The sequence below is a fragment of the Hyla sarda genome, chromosome 3, assembly GCF_029499605.1.
Source record: "Hyla sarda isolate aHylSar1 chromosome 3, aHylSar1.hap1, whole genome shotgun sequence".
Lineage (NCBI taxonomy): Eukaryota > Metazoa > Chordata > Amphibia > Anura > Hylidae > Hyla > Hyla sarda.
Genome location: NC_079191.1, coordinates 139,234,492 through 139,253,358, shown reverse-complemented (window position 1 = coordinate 139,253,358; position 18,867 = coordinate 139,234,492). Strand labels below are relative to the sequence as shown.

The 18,867-nt window shown below is 44.6% G+C and overlaps 1 protein-coding gene across 7 annotated transcripts in view; it reads left to right on the top strand.

Moving 5' to 3' along the window:
* Positions 1–18,867, top strand: part of ZBBX (zinc finger B-box domain containing) — a 205,916-nt gene that overhangs the window by 9,330 nt on the left and 177,719 nt on the right. For 2 of the 7 annotated variants that reach the window (XM_056565098.1, XM_056565096.1), the window contains exon 2: positions 1,059–1,175. The exons of the other annotated variants lie outside the window; for them this stretch is intronic. The gene's annotated coding sequence lies outside the window, so the exon portion shown is untranslated. The remainder of the gene's footprint in view (positions 1–1,058; positions 1,176–18,867) is intronic. 7 annotated transcript variants of the gene reach the window in all.

Here is an 18,867-nt window from a genome sequence, read left to right as displayed (position 1 = left end):
GGCGTGTCGGCCGCCGCCTCGTGCGGAGGTCGACACGCCCCCTTCCCGAGGGCTGTCGGGGCTCCGTACAGAAGATCGCAGGGGGCCCCAGCGGTCGGACCCCCCGCGATCTGCAACTTATCCCCTATCCTTAGGTTAGGGGATAAGTTGCTCACCACTGAGTCACCACTGGACTACTCCTTTAAGGACACAGGGGGAGATTTATCAAAACCTGTCCAGAGGAAAAGTTGCCCATAGCAACCGATCAGATCGCTTCTTTAGTTTGGCAGAGGCCTTGTTAGAAATGAAAGAAGCGATCTGATTGGTTGCTATGGGCAACTTTTCCTCTGGCCAGGTTTTGATAAATCTCCCCCACAGACAATTTGCATTTTTGCATTTTGTTTTTTTTGCTCCTCGCCTTCTTTTTTTTTTTTTTTCTATTTACAGACCCATATGAGGGCTTGTTTTTTGTGAGACCAATTGTAGGTTATAATGATACCATTCATTTTACAATGAATTGTATGGCACAAACAGAAATGTTTTTTTTTTTACATTGACGCACACGGTGATAAAAGATATGTAGTGTTTGTTTTTATTTTCATTACAATTTTTTTTTTTGGGGGGGGGGAAACAGGATAATTTATATTTTGATTGAGGGAGGCTTTTATATATTTTTAAAAACATTTTTGGATCTTTGGGCTGCACAAGAAGCTCATCGATCCTGCATGTTGGATGGAGGTAGGGAACCTCCGGTGGCCATTTGTACTTAGCAGACCCCGCGATTGCACAGTGGGGGTCTGATGAGAGCACCGGAACTAGTGATCGCCCGATATTGATTTTTTTGAGCCGATACCGATAACCTGTGAACTTTCAGGCCGATAGCCGAAACTCATACAGATATTCCGTCCATTATAGGGGGGGGGGGGGGGGGCCTGTCATGTGCCCCACATATAATGCCCCCCTGTCATATGCCCCTCATATATAATATATATAGTGTAGTATGAGGTGTATGACGTATATTAGGAGCAGTATGATGTCACGTCCCTTCACCTGACCTCTCCTTCCGGTTTCTCTCTCAGCTCCGTGCTCCTGCTCTCCGCACGTGCTTCCTGTATCACATGACGCGCAGCGCCTGCAGATTGGCTGTCGCGCCCCTCACTTGTTGCTGTACAGTTAGGATGGGACGCGGTTCTGAGGTAAATGTTAGCCTCCCGGACCCCAGGGTGTATGGGATCACAGAATGTACGGGGTCACAGGGTGTACGGGGCCACAGGCTGCGACTCCACCGCCAGATCCGGGTGTAGTTAGATGGACGCTCTTTGTTTGGGTTTAGGCTCTGTCCTCCAATAAGCTGTGAGCACAGAGCCCTGACTCTGCCCACACCGTGACCGGAGCCGAAGGAGGTGAGTGTGGCCCCTACAGGAAGTGATAGCTAGGGGGCCCCCTGGAATCAATTTGTTATCCTTTGCCATGCAGAGCAGCGAGACTTCAAGACAGATTTGGGGTGCACTCGCTGGACGCTTTAGTGGCATTATCGGCAAGGTTAGATGCCGATAACTTACAAAATCTTGAATATCGGCCGATAATATCGGCCAATCTGATAATCGGTCCATCCGCAACTTCTGGTTTTGCTATAGATGACGTGATCGACGTTGATCACAGCATCTTTTTTAGATATAAAGGGTTAGTGGCGGACACCAACGTAAGCTCCTGCACTCACATGCTCCATAGACTTGCATTGAGGGGGTGGGGCGTGACGTCATGAGGGGGCGGGACTATGACATCATGAGCTCCAGGCGCCGACTCCAGTGTTCGGAACAGTTTCTTCCAAACGCTGAGCAGCGGAGGACCTCTTTAAAATGCAATCAAAGTCTGATATATGGCATATTGGGGCCCCATAAAAATTACAGATCATGTTGCAAACAATGAGCCCCCCACAGCTTTGTAGGTAAAAAAAAAAGTTACAGCGGTCAGAACAGGGCAGTTGTTATTATTATTAATAATAGTAATAATAATATATTTTTTTTTTAACTGGTTCTTTTACATATGGGATACAGATTTTGAATAAATCTTTGGAATGAACATTCAAGAGTTGCATTGGCTGATATGGAATATTTAAATGTAACAAATTAGAAGAAGTTGGGTGAGGGGCGAATACACTTTCCCAGCAGTATATGTGCGACTGTTGAGCTCTGTGTTGCAGTGACCGCCCTCATAGGAATTCATTCAAATGTTATTCTCCTAGGGTTGTATGGAGGAAATTAATCCACTTCTGCACCTGACTTTAGCAGATGAAAGTAATGGGACATTTGCATTGATCTGTCGGCTTATATTGTCATAGTGCTAGAACATTACTTTGATGAGTCCCATCCTTGAGATGTGGGACCTTGCAGGATCATTTCTTAGAGATATGTTACTGTCTTCCAGTAAAAGAAATATATCTATGATTAATGTTAATGTATTAAAATCACCCTCTACATTCACTGTGACAAATGCAAATATGGCCGTAGATATACTGTTCTGAGAAAGCTGGTAAAGATGTGCCCCTCTCCATTCATTGAGTGGTGGATTGAGCTCCTCAAGTCATATTAACTACTTCAAGTGACTTCATCATCCTGCTGGGGATAATATCCATTGTCAAATACAATCCTGTGCTGAAGACGTTGTAGCAGCCCATTATCTTTCATGGCAATGCACTCGATAGTCTACAAAGTTTTCTGACACAGATTTGAAGAGCCAAGTGTCAGTTATTGCCACATTCTAGGGCAGATTTTGGATTCCGTGTGGAAACTGTGTTGGGTAACCAGGCCATGGTGTGCAAAGTCAGAATGTGCATCTGGAACACGAGGGTGTGCCCTCAGATTTCTGCTACCGATAAACTCTGGATTTTTTTATTGAAAAAGTTTTTATATTCTAGTCTGATGATTTATTACCTGAATAAGCGCAGTTATACCCACTAATTAATAAAGGGGTTATCCAGGAAAAACTTTTTTATATATATCAACTGGCTCCAGAAAATTAAACAGATTTGTAAATTACTTCTATTAAAAAATCTTAATCCTTTCAGTACTTATGAGCTTCTGAAGTTAAGGTTGTTCCTTTCTGTCTAAGTGCTCTCTGATGACACCTGTCTCGGGAAACGCCCAGTTTAGAAGAGGTTTGCTTTGGGGATTTGCTTCTAAACTGGGCGTTTCCTGAGACAGGTGTCATCAGAGAGCACTTAGACAGAAAAGAACAACCTTAACTTCAAAAGCTCATAGGTACTGAAAGGATTAAGATTTTCTAATAGAAGTAATTTACAAATCTGTTTAACTTTCTGGAGCCAGTTGATATATAATTTTATTATTTTTTTTTCCTGGATAACCTCTTAAATCTGAAGTGCCATCCAGAGGAACAGGAAATGCCCTCCTGACTTCTTACAGGCCTCTTTCTTTCCCAACTCTGCACATTAATGGGAGGAGATTGTCATAAGAAATCAGGCAAGAGCCAAATGTATCTCAGGGATGCATACTGTGTAGTAGAATTAGAACATCTTGTTGTTATATATGTTAGGAACTTTTCTATCTCTTAAAGGGGTATGCGGGTCCTTTTTTTCCCATTTATTTATTTTTATAAATAATTGCCATCAGTGGTACGGCACATGTCCACGTGGTCCCAGCGCCGAGGGATTTTGATGGCAGCCACGGAACCTCCTGGCTGTGAATATCTACAGGCAGAGATTCTGTAATGTAAATATACCCTTACAGATCTGAGAAAGAAAACTAGGTTAGATGTTTTAATAGTGGCACTGGGACTGGCATATTCATGTAAATGCTTCACTGGCTGACATATATTTTTATGAGAAATGCTCCGGTTGATACATTTTGTATGGGAGCTGTTACAGCAGTAAAGTGGTTTTCCAGGGAGGCTGGGTGCTATTGAAAGTGGCAGAGGATCCATAAAAAAAACTGCCTAATTGGGAAAACCCCAAGGGTTATCTTGGCTTTTACGATTAATGGCCTATTCTATTAATGACCATTAATATTAGGCTTTTTTGACAGCATGTAGTGCACCTTTGCTGCATAACTAAGGATATCTCCCTGTGCATGCCATTCACCTTGTGGTCAAACCTACATGTTATTTTGATACTTTAGTTTCCGTCATGTTTTACTAATTTAAATATATATATTTTTTTTTTAAAGAATTCCTGACCCCTATAAGATTTTTATTTTTGCCATCACGCCCCCTCCCTTGAACATGGAGGGGCCGTGGCATTACGTCACGTCTCCAGTCCCGGAAACTCAGAGGATTCTGAAACTAGAGACGCGGCCCCGCATAGAATGCGGGTGCTGCAGGGTGATCGCGGGGGGTCCCAGCAGTGAGCCCCCCGCGATCAGACATCTTATCCCCAATCCTTTGCACAGGGGATAAGAGATGTTTTTGCCCGGAATACCCCTTTAGTAGCTGGCTGCCGCATGCCGGGCTATTAGCAGCACCCCCAGCTACTGAAGCTACGATTCTCCATAGGCCCCTATTAACTAGCAGAGGTGAAAGGAGTTTAAGGGTGTCTGCTTAGTGCCCTTCTGTTCAGTGCCCCTTGGTGCTCTTTCCCCACTAAAGAAGGACTAAATGGCAAAAGGGCACTGAGAAAGCTCTTATTTCTGTAATTTCAATGCTCAGGTGCCACCACATTCTATTACAGTTATGTAGGCTTTTCAGGCCTCAGCCTCTCTATCCTTAGGAAATTGGAGAGGTAGGGAAAGGAGAAAGTCTTTTTTAATGGTTCCCCCATCGTGCATCTTGAATTCTGATAGAGACTAGTGTGGCATAGTCAAGGCTTTAACCTGTATCAAGGTGCTGGGCACCACTTCATAGAGGAGCGCCTCTTCCTCATCAGCATGGGGCAGTAAGTTGCACCAGACCTGCTGTCACCCCCTCTGTCTTTCAGTTGGGTGCCCTTTACTGACCGTTTTTTGGATTTTCAATAAAAAAAATAGTAGGGCTGGGTGGTATACCGGTTCATACCGAATACCGAAATTTTTGTGCTGCACAATACAAATTTTCCCATACCGCAATACCGGTTGGGCCCCTCCCCCTTGGGAATGAATGAATTATCAACCCAGCGCTGTGCTGTCCTCACATCGGGGAACTAATCCTATGTGACCCGCCAGCGCTGTTCTGCTCCCCCAAATCATGTTACCCACCAGCGCTGTTCTGCTCCCCCAAATCATGTTACCCACCAGCGCTGTTCTGCTCCCCCAAATCATGTTACCCGCCAGCGCTGTTCTGCTCCCCCAAATCATGTTACCCACCAGCGCTGTTCTGCTCCCCCCAAATCATGTTACCCACCAGCGCTGTTCTGCTCCCCCCAAATCATGTTACCCACTAGCGCTGTTCTGCTCCCCCAAATCATGTTACCCGCCAGCGCTGTTCTGCTCCCCCCTAATCATGTTACCCACTAGCGCTGTTCTGCTCCCCCAAATCATGTTACCTGCCAGCGCTGTTCTGCTCCCCCCCAATTATCAGCCCAGCGGGGTACTGCTCACATATGTCACCTGCAAGCACTGCCTTCCTCCTCTTTGTTGGGGGCCACCTGCGCTGGAACTCTATACTGTACGCCAGTGGTCTCCAACCTGCGGATGCAAAACTACAACTCCCAGCATGCCCGGACAGCCAACGGCTGTCCGGGCATGCTGGGAGTTGTAATTTTGCAACTACAGGTCCTGGAGGTCCTCAGGTTGGAGACCACTGCTGTACACTTTATCCCTATGCCCGGGCTGCAAAACATTTAAAAAAATCAACTTTAACTTACCTACGTCGGCCTTACACTGGGGACGGGAACGCTGGACAGCCGGCAGCCTATCACCGGCAGCAGCGATGTCCCGCCCCGGCCAGTGATAGGCTGAGTCCACTGTCATGTAAGGAGGCTCTGGCCGGCTTCTTACATGACAGTGGGCTCAGCCTATCACTGGCCGGGGCGGGACATCGCTGCGGCTGGTGATAGGCTGACGGCTGTCCGACGTTCCAGTCCCAAGGAACATCGTGAGGCCGACGTAGGTAAGTTAAAGTTAATTTCCTTAATTTTTTGCAACCGGGCATAGGGATACAGCATACAGCAGTGGTCTCCAACCTCCAATAATACTTTTTACTTACTTGGAGGATAAGCGGTGCACCATGCCTAAGGTGAGCTGACATTACCTTGGTTCATTGATCAAGAACAGGTTAAAACAAGAAATAAATGGTCTGCCATATCTGAGTAGAATCACGGTGATCTGACAGAAGCTAACTCAATCTGACTTTGTGCTTACGAAGACATAAATTCTATGTTTATTTCCCATATATGATTTAAAAACGTAAAGTCATCTGGATACAAATTCTGACTTTTAAGCAACTCTTCAAGACCAGTGACCTTCAGAAATCGGGCTGATGCCAAGATCTTCAAAAGCTGATTACATTTGACATTCATGAATTATGTATACTTACTTTAGCAACAAATACATTGGCATTTGGAATCTGTTTTGTACAACAGATTACAACACCATTGTTATTTGCTGTATCATTTCTCACACTTACCACTTATTTGTGGTGGATCAAGACATGCAGGGGACTAGTATAAAAAACAAAACAAAAATATATATAGAATGCCATATACAGTTTTACTTGTAAGGCTTATTTTAAAGGGGTACTCCAGTGGAAAACTTTTTTTTTTATTTTTTTTAAATCAACTGGTGCCAGAAAGTTAAACAGATTTTTAAATTACTTCTATTAAGTACTGGCCTTCCATTACTTTTTAGCCGCTGAATACTACGGAGGAAATTCTTTTCTTTTTGGAACACAGAGCTCTCTGCTGACATCTCTGTCCATTTTAAGAACTTGTCCAGAGTAGGAGAAAATCCCCATAGCAAACATATGCTGCTCTGGACAGTTCCTAAAATGGACAGAGGTGTCAGCAGAGAGCACTGTGCTTGTGATGTCAGCAGAGAGCTCTGTGTTCCCAAAAGAAAATAATTTCCTCTGTAGTATTCAGCAGCTAATAAGTACTGGAAGGATTAAGATTTTGTAATTGAAGTAATTTACAAATCTGTTTAACTTTCTGGCACAAGTTGATTTAAAAAAAAAAAAAGTATTATTTATACCTGTCTAAGGCTATGTTCACACGTTGAAAAATTTGCGGAGTGTCTGACCGGAAAATTCGTAGATGGCTTTTCCGAAAGGAATCTCGACTCTAATTTCAAGCGGAATCTGTGTTTTGAAAGCAAAGATTTTACAAAACTGCTGAAAATTTGCAGTCTGCTTTTCTGAGCGGAATTTGAGTGGAATAGCAGATATTTCACCAGGTAAACATAGGCTATTGATTTACAGTACAGCAGAGTTCGATTGATTTCAATAGAATTCTGCTGTATCGTGCACATGACAGAAACATTTGCCGGGGAAATCTAAATTTTGGTGTCCACAAAAACAATGAACAGGTTCATGTGACTTGACTCAATGGGACTTGCCTTACATTTTTATTTTATCATTAGTACCTTTAGCAAAAGCTATTATGACTGATTCACATATATCTGGTATTAAAATTGGCACATCGGTACATACAATTTTGTTGTATGCAGATGACATTATTCTTACATTGTTTGACCCAATTAAATCATTAGATGCAACCCTGACCTTACTTTCCCGGTTTGGCCTCCTTTCTTATTATTCTTTGAATAAATCTTACTCACAAGCTCTTACCATTAATATCCCATTTACTATGGAATCTCTACTTAAATGGGCACTGTCAGATACAAAAACTGAACAAAATGAACCCAGATCAATGGAGTTCAATAGAACTGCATTGATCTGTATGAGGAATCTAATGATTCCTCCTAATAAAGTGTATTTAAAAAAAAAAAAAAAAAAAAAAAAGGCGTGAGTTAAAAGTTTTAAAAAACACCCATTAAATGGGCACTGTCAGATAAAAAATGTTTGATATGTTGTAAAGCATGTATAACCAATAGGTTTTGCAATTGCTTTCATTAGAAAATTTTCAGTATTTCATTCTAAAAAAGCCAGCCAAACAACTGGCCCCCTGACTGCTTGGACACATATTAGTCCTGCTGTGTCCATGCGTCATCACCTATGTCATGGACACACTTCCTTGATTGACAGCTGTGAACGCAGGGCTCACAGCTGGAGGAAACATCCTCCCACTGTCAGCTTGTGTCCCGCTACTGTCAGTGAGGACAAGCTGGGAGTTGGAGTTTTACTAATGCTAGGGGAGATGAGAGCAGACAGCATACTGAAGAAGGGGGCGGAGACCTGCACAGTGAGGCCATGCCCCCTCCCTTTGAGATTAATTCAGACTAGTGAGCTAAACTAAAAGTGTAATAAAAAATAAATAAAGGTGCTAGACACATAAAAATTAGATGCACATGGTCAGGATTAGGTACTGAGTGATATATAAAAAAATGTTTTTTGCTGGATCTGACGGGTACACTTTAAATCTACATATCATTTAGATCATCTACTCATATCAAGTATCAGGGTATTTTAGTTGCTAATACTTTTCGGTCTCTATATGTAACAAACTATTTGCCATTTCCTAAGCAATTGCAGTCAGACCTAGCTAATATTAGGAAGGTGGAGATATCCTGGTTGGGGAGAATTGCGGCTTTGCTGAAACTTCTCTTTGTTCCCAGTCCTTCCTATCAGGATCCCGCTTTCCTTTTTCAGCAAGGTAAAGACAATAGTAACACTGTGTATTTGGTTGCATCACAAGCCTAGGGTCTCCTACTCTATGATGACCAAACACCATTCGGCCTTCCAGACGTATATCAACATTATATTGCCACAGTGGTGGCTCAGACAAGAGCCTGGTGGACTAAATCCTATGACATACATTGGGTGCAGACTGAAATAATGAAAAAATAATGATCCGCGTTCTTTATTTTCCTTGCCCTTCTGGAATACAGCTTGCATGCATAGTCTACCCCCACTGATGGCAAATGGTATTCATTGCTGGAAGTTATGCCACAAACTTGGTGTTCAAACTAAAAGGCGCAGACACCTCTGCAATTTCTTTCTTGCACCATTTTAGATCTGAACTTACGGCCCTGGCTTTACCGTGGCATCTCGGAAGTTATACAATTGTAAAGAGGTGATACTCTACTATCTTTCCCATATTTGCAGGTTAAATATTCCCTTGTGTCTCAGGAGATTTTCCGCTATTTAAGGATTTTCCGTTATTTACAGTCCTCCACAACGACCCCAACATACTGCTCTGCTGCATTGTTTGCATACTAAAGAACACAGACTGTAAAGGGACCAATTTATAGAATTATCAATAATCGTTTTACTTTTCAACACTCAGGGCCAGATTTGGCTTGGGAATTGGATTTGTGCCACACCTTCTCAGACCAAGATGGTCTTATGCATTTCATTTGGCCCACTCCTCTCTATCTGCTGTCTCTCATAGGGAAGCTATCATCAAAACCAATTTGGGCTTGTATTACTCTCCTGATAGACGTCATAAGATGTTCTCCTCATGTTCTAATGAATGCTGGCGTAAATGTGGAAGACAGGGCTCCCTAATATTTTCTGGCCATGCCCCTTAGTACAGGGATACTGGCTTAAAGGGGTACTCCGCTCCTAGACATCTTGGATAGGGGATAAGATGTCAGATCGCTGCGGTGCTGCTGTTGGGGAGCCCCGGGATCCCCGCTGTGGCACTGCGCTATCATTACAGTACAGAGCGAGTTCGCTCTGTGCGTAATGACGGGCGACACAGGGGACGGAGCCGCGTGACGTCATGGCTCCACCCCTCGTGACATCACGGCCCATCCCCTTAATGCAAGTCTATGGCAGGGGGCGTGACGACCACCGCGCCCCCTCCCATAGACTTGTATTGAAAGGGGCGGGCCGTGGCGTTACGAGGGGCGGAGCCGTGACGTTACGATGCTCCGGCCCCTGTATTGCGCGTCATTACGTGCAGAGCGAACTCGCTCTGTGCTGTAATGATAGCGCAGTGCCGCAGCGGGGATTCCGGGGCTCCCCAGCAGCGGCACCGCGGCGATCTGACATCTTATCCCCTATCCTTTGGATACGGGATAAGATGTCTAGGGGCGGAGTACCCCTTTAAAGTGGAATCTCTCCTAGCAGACATTACTCACATTACAATCACCCTTTCTCCACAGAGGGCTCTCTTGCTCTTAGATACCCAGGCTTATCCTGCAGCAATGCAATTTTTAGTATATAAAATATTAAAGGGGTATTCCAGGCAAAACCTTTTTTTTTATATATATCAACTGGCTCCGGAAAGTTAAACAGATTTGTAAATTCCTTCTATTAAAATATCTTAATCCTTCCAATAGTTATTAGCTTCTGAAGTTTTCTGTCTAACTGCTCAATGATGATGTCACGTCCCGGGAGCTGTGCATGATGGGAGAATATCCCCATAGGAACTGCATAGCTCCCGGGACATGAGTCATCAGAGAGCAGTTAGACAGAAAACAACAACTCAACTTCAGAAGTTAATAACTATTGGAAGGATTAAGATTTTTTAATAAAAGTAATTTACAAATCTGTTTAACTTTCCGGAGCCAGTTGATATATATAAAAAGGTTTGGCCTGGAATACCCCTTTGTGTCAAAACTTGTGCTTTCTAGATACTGGAAACAGACAGAGATTCTGTGATCAGAGGAAATACTATGTACCACTCAACATTGTTATAAGTTAGAAGAGATAATTGCAATTGGGAAAAATGAGACTACATCTTTTTATAATAAATGGGCCCTTTGGTCAATGTATAGTCTATCAGACAAGAAGGGGAAAGTTAGGGCACCCTTTGCATGTTTGAGTACAGTTGAGAACTACAACATAACATATCATAATGCAATATAATTTTAATTAACTTAACCCCTTAATGACCAAGCTCATTTCCACCTCAAGGACCAGGCCAATTTTATTTTTGCGTTTTCGTTTTTTCCTCCTCGCCTTCTAAAATCCATAACTCCTTTATATTTCCATGTACAGACCCATATAAGGGCTTCTTTTTACTTGACCAATTGTACTTTGTAATGAAACCTCTCATTTTACCATAAAATGTACGGCGAACCCAAAAAAAAAATTTTTTTTAGGGAGGAATTTTAAATGAAAACTAAAATTTTGCACATTTTGGAGGGTTTTGTTTCACACTTTACGGTAAAAATTATAGGTGTTCTTTATTCTGTGGGTCAATACGATTAAATCATTTTTATTGGGGGAGGGGATTTTTTTATTTTTTTTTTACTTTTTATTTTTTTACATTTTTCAACTTTTTTTTTTAACACTTTTTATGTCCCCATAGGGGACTATCTACAGCAATCGTTTGATTGCTAATACTGTGCAGTGCTATGCATAGGACACAGCACTGCTCAGAATAATCTGTGATCTGGTCGCTCGACCGCAGACCAGAGCAGAAGACCCCGGGAGATGGCCGGAGCTAGGTAAGGGGACCTCCGGCTGTCATGCTGGATGATCGGATCCCCGCGGCAGCGCTGCGGGCGATCCGATCAATCAATCAAAGTGCTGCAATGCCGCAGATGCCGTGGTCTGTATTGATCACGGCATCGGAGGGGTTAATGGTGGACATCCGCGCGATTGCGGATGTCGGCCATTACCGGCGGGTCCCTGGCTGCTGCTAGCAGCCGGAACCTGCCGTGTATGACGCGAGCACCCTTCCGATGCTCGCGGTCATACACAGGACGTAAATGTACGTCCTGGTGCGGGAAGTCCCGCCAAACCAGGACGTACATTTACGTCCGTGGTCGTTAAGGGGTTAAATAGATAGTTACAGAACACAACTAATGAATACATAAGTAAATAACCAAATGATATACACCAATATATATGAAAATAGATCTAGCATTAGATGGAAAGACCGTAGTACCACCAGATGTAAGTCCTATATTTGTTAGTATTTTCTTAGGCTTGGTTCACATTACCCGCCCCGTATGTCATTAATTTCAATGAGCCGACCGGAGTTAAACAGTGACTCCGGTTGGCTCATTTTTGCCCCGTATTCGGTTTTGTAACCGGACTTAAAACCGCGGCATACAGAGGCTCTCTCATAGTACCCATATCATCTTATACGTATTGTGAACCCAGCCTATTTCTGATCTGGTTAAGGAAGAAGCAGTCGTCTGCAACAACCTGGCTGTATCCAAGGTGTGTATGGGCAGTCTGGTGACTTCTGGAGGGTGAGTAAGTCTTGGTTCGGTGTTGGTGGTGCTCAATCTCAAATAGGTGTAAGCAGTTCAACCATAACAGAAAAAGAAAGCGAGAGGCCACTCACCATGTCCGTGTTCCCAGGTATATCTTTCTTTTCTTTCTTTTCAGTGCTTTAAAATAGCCGGTAAGGCAAGGTCAGACGCCTGGATGGCATTGCAACAACAGTGACTGTTTCACACAAGACTGTGCTTCATCAGATTGACAATCATTTGGCAATCTGATGAAGCACAGTCTTGTGTGAAACAGTCACTGTTGTTGCAATGCCATCCAGGCTTCTCACCTTGCCTTACCGGCTATTTTAAAGCACTGAAAAGAAAGAAAAGAAAGATATACCTGGGAACACGGACATGGTGAGTGGCCTCTCGCTTTCTTTTTCTGTTACTATTTCTGGTCTGATTGTCCTGTATAATTGTTGTATATTTGATTTATTATGTATATACCGTATTTATCGGCGTATAACACGCATTTTTTTATGCTAAAATTTTTAGCCTAAAGTCTATCGGCGTGTTATACGCCGATAGACTGTTTGTGACCACGCAAAAGCCGCTGCAGTTCAATCATTTAAAGCGGGCGCTTTAAATCATTGAACTGCAGCTGCTTCTGCCTGGCCAGAGTCCCACTGCCACTGCCCGATTCCCTCCCCATCCCCGGTTATATAGTTATATGTCCCGCCGCCACCACTGCCCGATTCCCTCCCCGTCCCCGGTTTTATAGTTATGTCCCGCCTACTGTGAATCAATACACTATGTTCACACAGCAAAATTTCTGCTATTACGCTTAAATTCCGCTCAAAAAAAGCAGTCTGCAAATTTTTTGTAATTTGAGTAGAATTGCAGCAGAATTTCTGTGCTTTCAAAAACACAGATTCCGGATTAATTCAGAGTCCCATTAACATCAGTAAGTCTCTAAACGGAATTCCGCAATATATAAAGACAAGTCTTATACCTTTGTGGAATCCGGAACGTGGATTGGGACAGTGGAATCCCCATTTACGTCAATGCGCAATAAAATATGCAGAATTTCCCTGATGAAATTTTCAGCGGAATACCGCGGTGTGAACGTGGCCTTAAAGGAGTACTGCAGTCTTATCCACTATCCTGCAATTAGGCGATGCGTCTAAGTGGAACTCCAAACGCTGGGACCCCCCTGCAATCTCCCGTATGGGGACTCTGCATTACCGGGGCTCGACGACCTTTCCATACAGCTCTATGGGAGAGGCAGGGATGCATGAACGCTGCATTGCCGCCTCTCCCATTGAGATACACGGAGGGGGGCGTGTTGGCCATGGTGTCATTCTGCGGCCGACTCCTCCTGCATGGGGGAGCTGCCACAGAGCCAGGGCCCCGTACACGAGATCGCGGGGGATCCCAGCGTTTGGAGCCTCTCGATCAGACACTTTAAGTGTCTATGGCTGCAGATCTCCTTTAAAGGACAAGTATCATGGAAAAAATCATATTCCTAGGGGGTCTGAGTGCTGGGGCCCCCCGCGATCTCCTGTTTGGAGGTCCTGCTCTGCTTCACGGTGGCGCGTCACGACCCCCGCCCGAAACTGAGGTCACCACGCCCCCTATATCTCTATGGGAGAGCCGTTCGGCAATATTCAGCTCTCCCATAGAGCTATATGGAGGAGGCCGGGGTTGTGACACGTCACTGGGAAGGGACCCCAGCACTCAGACCCCCTCAATCTAAAATCTAAAACTCATCCCCTATCTTTCTGATAGGGAATACGTTTTTTTTTCCTTGATACTTGTCCTTTAATCATGTTTAAAGTAAATCCATAATTTCTGGGAGCCCTGGTTTTGAGCATTAACCATCGAGTATTTTCTCTGTATCATTGTTTCCAAACCATTTTGCATCAAGCTGTTGCAAAACTACGACTCTCAGCATGCCCGGACAGCCTTTGGCTGTCCGAGCATAATGAGTCATAGTTTTGAAACAGCTGGAGACACACTGGTTAGGAAATGCTGCTGCTGCTCTATACATTTATTACTATACAGACAACAGAATCAGATTATTTTGAAGGTGTTCTTGTCACTTTACAGTGATCTTTATTCCTATTGCTATACGGTATACTAAGTGTCATTCTGTGAATACTATAGTATAGAAGATAAGTGATCATCAGTAAATGCAACTAATCGCACAAAATAGATTTCCCGTAAAACAAGGCGAAATAAACATTCAGTCTGTAACATCATTTTGTGTTTCCACACAACCACTTTCTCAGTGATAACAGCATTTATCACACCACAGAAGGAAGCCGAATTAGATTTTTCCTCTCCTTTTTCTTTCGGATACGCTTCCTAGAATTAATAGTAAACATATGCCTATAGTTTATAGCTGAGATGTTTATCTTGTGGTTTACTACTCCATATGGGTATGCAGAATGTTTTAAGGGCATCATTATTTTCAGGAATGGAATACTTGAATATGAGTAACACATGTTAGGGTCTGTAACAACATGTGAGGATCGGGGGGGGGGGGGGGGGTGTAAAGTTTATATTCCTAGCCTATAATAAATTCTCTATGTCCCTCTTTTGAGTTGTAATTGTTGTTGTTGTTGTGCTCCACCCAGGGGCGTAGCTATAGAGGTAGCAAAGGTAAAAGTCACACAGGGGTCTGGTGTCTAAGGGGGCTCCAATGCGCATGTGCCCCATAAGAGACCAGTATTAAAATTGTCATATGGGGCCCTGTTGTGGATTTTGCATCAGAGCCCCTAAACTAGAAGTTATGCCTCTTTCCCCACCTGTTTCCTTTTTGTGTAAAGGGTTCATGGGCTGATGTATGTGGCATCACCACCAGACTGAGAGTCTCAGTGGCCCATAGATTGCAGGAAAAGATGGTGGCCTTAGTGTGGGCACATGCAGAACAGCATTCTGGTGCTCACTTTTTATACTGGAGGCTGAAGAGGCCAGAAAGGGAGAGTTTAAAGAGTGACCACATGGGATGACTGAGGGGCTAGCTTTCTGCGTGGTGAGCATCAAGGCTTAATTAAAATGTTGTTATGCATGTGAACTGGTGGTGGAGGGTATACCCCTGCCCTTCCCTAGAAGTATATACTAACTAGTTCAAAATTTGGTACCAGTCTGACAATATCTCCACTTCATGTTTTACATGGGATATGTGCCTTGAATTGTGCAGAAGATTGTCCCTCATTGTCAAGTCCTACCTGGATAAGATTGTAGATAGAATTTAGCACTGATGTGCCTCTTAACCACATTCTTTTACAGATTTAAATAGCCTTATTCTTAGATTTACAGGTGGTAATATTCCTGATAACAAATGCCCTGTACATATGCCTTCAATGAATCCCATAAGGTACCCACCAAAGTAGTCCCCACATTGATCTCGAGAAAGGCTTCCACATCAGTCCTAAGCGTATGGCCTACTGAGGGAACTTGAAGCCAAAATGGATTCAGTCGCCACAGAGAACCCCACAATCTAGGATGAGAATTGAAAGTAAGATGTACAAATACAGGCGTGAGATCAATGCGTGAGAGTGTACCATGAGAACTAGAATAGCAGGAATATTGCATCTTAGTAGGATTACATCTTCTCCATAAATCTGCCCACCCCACAAACCTAGCTAGACCTGTAGATCCAGGAGTCCAAGAAGGCCCTCTATTACTAAACCTATCAAGCATCGGGTGTAATAAATTATTAAAATCCCTGACCATCAGGCAGAGAAGATAGAGAAGACACCACCTTGCGCAAGGCATCACTCGAGTATGGGGGGGGGGGGGGGGGAAGAATATAGTGCCTGTAACATTCACGTTTCTGAAGACAGGAACTCCGGTGGATTTGGATCTGCTGGACATGTGTGGCAGATGACTCGGACCGTACCAGGGAGCGGAGTCTAAGGTGCCGCTGGTCTTCACCAGAGCCCGCCACAAAGCAGGATGGGCTTGCAGCTGCAGGCAACACCCAGGTCGCTACCCCTGGCACGGCTCTACCACACAGGTGGCTGAGGAGATGCAAGGCACAGGAGGGATGAGGCAACTCGTAGTCCGGATAGCAGTTGGTCAGGGCAAGCGTAGTCAGGACGTAGCAGGAGTTCAGTAGGCAGGCGGCAGAGGTGCAAGTTCAAGTCACAAGAGCAGGAGATCTGGTACACGGCAAGTTAATACAAAGGAACGCATTTTCTAGGGCACAAGGCAACAAAGATCCGGCAGAGAACTGAGAAGGGAGGAGGAATTTAGAAACAAGCCACAGGTGGTTACACTAATGAGCGTACTGGCCCTTTAAATCTTAAAGCTCCGGTGTGCTCACGCCTGGAGAGTGACGGACTGGGGCTCGCATGCGGGCACATCCCGCGATGCGAGTCCCAGCCCCGTCTGCAGCAGAAGGTAAGGGGATTATGGTCAGCGTGTGAGGCCAGAGCGCATAGTCTAACATTGCCATAAAGGCAAACAAATCTACCCTCTGGATCAAGAAGACTAGAAACACATGAAAACAAAATGCTTCTATGAATGAGCACACTTACAACCTGGGCATGTGAGAAAAAAGTGGCGTGGAAAGTATGACCAAACCAAGTTTTATTCAGCACATGTTTACTATCACTCGTCAAGTGTGTCTCAGAGAGAGCACAATACAGCAGGTTGAGCAGGGTTTGAGCGCCTGAAAAACAGCAAGATACTTGGTGGGATCATTGATGCCCCTTACGTTCCACATCACCACATGCAAATCAGTAGCCATAAGACAATTAAAAAAGCACAAGTGACAATGTAAGGGGGCGGATGCAGGAGCCACCAACACGTGAAACTGGGAACAAACATAAAAGACAGAGCACCGCACAATGAGCAGAAGAAAAAACACTGAACATTACGGACACCCCAGATAAACAACAAAAAACAAACAGTCACAACTTGCAACACAAGGGGCAAATTAACTGCCCAGTTAGAGTGAGCAGGGACATAGAGACTTCACCCATACGCCGTGCTCAAATCCGAGCAAATGAGAACAAAACATGAGGACATCTGGCAACATAAACAAGTACCCAGAGAACAAAGAACCAGTAATATAAGTATCAATAAAGTTATCAATAAAGACATAAGCATAGGTACAGAGGCACATTCAAAATGTGGCCAAAATATGCATAAAGGCCCAGGATGTCCCAGGCAGGCTGGCAGGACCAACATTAATACACAAAGGGGGAGATTTATCAAAGCCTATGCAAAGGAAAAGTTGCCCAGTTGCCAATAGCAACCAATCAGATTGCTTCTTTCATACAGAGGCCTTGTTAAAAATGAAAGAAGCAAGCTAATTGGTTGCTCTGGGCAACTTTTCCTCTGCACAGGTTTTGATAAATCTCACCCATAGTCCACACAGGAACCTCAGGTACAGGAGCACCGTATTTGCGCCTCATGTATATCCAGCCATTCCGCAGCCGCCACAGAGGAGTCAAACATATGGTTAGTTCTTAGAGCAACTACACAGAGGCGTGCAGGGTATAGCATAGAGTACATCACATTTAGTGCACGCAGGTGCCGCTAAACATCCGCCTGCGTGCACTAAATGTGTATAGTTAGTTCTCCTTTTTTGAACTTCAGGCAAAAAATCAGAGAAAATAGAGATATGGTTGCCATTGATAGTGAGCGAATCCATGTTCCTTGCTTTACAGAGAATTATATCTTAATAGTGCAAAATGCGGATGAGGACAGCTCTAGGTGGGGCTCCAGGTGGGAGGGGACGAGTGGGCACCCTGTGGATGCGCTCAACAGCAAATAAAGGTGTCAAAGTCTCTTTTCCAAAAGTATTGAGGAGCCAATTTTCTAAATTCTCTCCAGGGTCACGACCCTCGACTTTTTCAGGAACATCTACTAGGCGCACATTGTTTCTCCACAGGCAATTTTCCATGTCATCAGATTTAGCAGCAAGTGCAGTCAGATTGTTAATCACACGATGCATGTCCCCTGCCCTTTCCTCAACCGCACTAACCCGCTCAGAAACCTTTTGCATATCATGGCGCATAAGGTTAATGCCCTCACACAAGCCTCCCAGTAGCATTTTAACATCTGTGTTGCCCTTGGAGACAGCCCAAAAGATGTCCTTCAAAGTGGGCTCAGCAGGGGCAGATGTAGATGATGGGGTGCTTAATGTTGCAGGCACCACACCAGCACTGAAGGGATTAACATTTGCAAAGAGCTGTGCAGCTACAGCAGGGAGAGTCCCAGCGGAGGAGACAACACTTAGAGGCCCAGCATGGTCATCAAGGGGTAAAGCAGCAAGGTTAGAGGAGTCCCCTTGGTAGGCAAATGGCACTCCGGGAGAGAGAGTTAAATGTAGACTGACCTGCGGCGGCATGCTGTTCAGGCCCGCTCAGCACAGTGGAGGGGTCTGCAGCTGCAGAGGAGACCAAGGCCTCGGCCAGCCAGTCAGCCCCATCCTGCTCCTCTTCGCCCGCACCTGTGGTTCTGTGACACGTGCGAAGCGCTGCAGCTGCTCCCCAACTCCCGACACCTCTGTTCAAGATGACACCGACTCCCCCTGCATCTCTGCCTCACTATCTTCCGGCGCTCCCTGCGTCTTCCTATTGCGTCTCCGCCCGGCCATTCCTGTATCCAAATGCTCCAGGCATCTTCCCCCACAGATAGGCGATAATACAAAAGCTGAATTCTGTCCAGATGTCCAGGATAGATGAAGAATGCTCAGCGTTGCTCCGGACCG